Source organism: Euprymna scolopes, chromosome 33 (assembly GCF_053919585.1).
Source record: "Euprymna scolopes isolate OS-2025 chromosome 33, ASM5391958v1, whole genome shotgun sequence".
Lineage (NCBI taxonomy): Eukaryota > Metazoa > Mollusca > Cephalopoda > Sepiida > Sepiolidae > Euprymna > Euprymna scolopes.
Genome location: NC_136514.1, coordinates 75091504 through 75092960, shown reverse-complemented (window position 1 = coordinate 75092960; position 1457 = coordinate 75091504). Strand labels below are relative to the sequence as shown.

The 1457-nt window shown below is 36.4% G+C and overlaps 1 pseudogene; it reads left to right on the top strand.

Annotated features, from left to right (window-relative positions):
• Positions 1-1004: 1004 nt before the first annotated feature.
• LOC145258470 (U2 spliceosomal RNA) lies at positions 1005-1142 on the top strand (annotated as a pseudogene).
• Positions 1143-1457: the final 315 nt, after the last annotated feature.

Sequence of the window (1457 nt, the reverse complement as noted above, 5' to 3'; positions counted from 1 at the left end):
CCGGACTCTGAGACGAAGAACATCAGGCAATGTCTTATGCCTACTGTTGTATTCATGAATATGATGTCATTTGTTGCTGGCTATAAGTATTTGCAACAACACTTCATATGAGCATGAAAAACGATATAAAAATTACTTTTCAAGAATGATTATTGTAAATAATGTGAATCTTATTCTTTTAGAGTTATTTCCCTTTATTTCCTCTTATAAGACCTCCCATTTGAAATATGATGATTGTAGGATGTTTGATGTAAGAGTGAATTGGTTTGCACGTTTCTTGTGGGACTTGCTTTGTTGACTGAATACTTTGCGGTAATTCAGACATGTTCAGTAAAAAATTTAAGGGAATGATTGTGTCATTTGGTTGTCTCTTTGAAAAGTATGAGTAGCAAAGCTGATTTGCATGTCTGACCCACCAAATAGATCATTGCGCATCCACATTATAGAGTACATTATCAGTACTATGTGACCACGTGCCTATTTTCTTTACTATTGCGGTAGTCTTTTGCCAATAGATGTTGTTCAGGTAAGAAGTGATGTGACCTTCTTCCATGATAACAATTGAACTGGTTTGCAATTGTTCTATTTCTCTTTTGAAGATCATTTGATGATGGACGAATAGCATCCATTGGTAAACATATTTTCAGTCACGTGCAAGTGACTCTATAATCACTCGATCTGTCCGTAACACTTTTGTGCTTGGTCTTTTTGGTTAAGATCAAAGGTCTGTTGTTAATAGATGCTGTTCTTAGCTTTTTAAACTTTTCTTGGCCTTTTGGCCAAGATCAAGGTGTAGTGTCTGTTCCGGCAGATGCTGCAAACAGGGACCATATGTGGGGGATGCCCTACATGTGGGACCTTAGTCAATGTAGGGGAGACCCTTCATACCAGTTGTCACTGTCCAGCTCCCCTTCTCCCCGGGCAGTTGGTCCTCATTTCCCCTTCACTCCTCACATTAAAAATAGGCCTTGTGCCTAATTTGCTCGGTGGGGGAGCAAATAAATACCCTTTTCTTGGCCTTTTGGCTAAGATCAAAGTGTAGTATCTGGTCTTACTACATGCTGTACTTATGTTTGTAATTTTGTGATATAAAGTGGGGGATCACTTTTCTGTATTAATTTAATGTAAAATGATCACCCACTTTACAACCAGTCAGTCTCAAAGCCATTCAAGTCATTCTTCAGATCATTCAAGTTGTTTTTGAAGGATTCCAATTATTTTTTAAGCATTCAAGTCATTCTTAAGGTCATTCAGTTCATTGTTAAGTTCATTAAAGTCATTCTAAGTCATTTACTTTTCATCGTTAAGTTCATTAAAGTTCATTAAAATCATTTACTTTTTATTTATTTTAAGTCACATCAGTCCATTTTTCGGTCATTTTACTTTATCTTTAAGAATTTCATGTCAATCATACATTCATTCTTTAGACGAGGGCACATGACTAATGGCTATCAGCT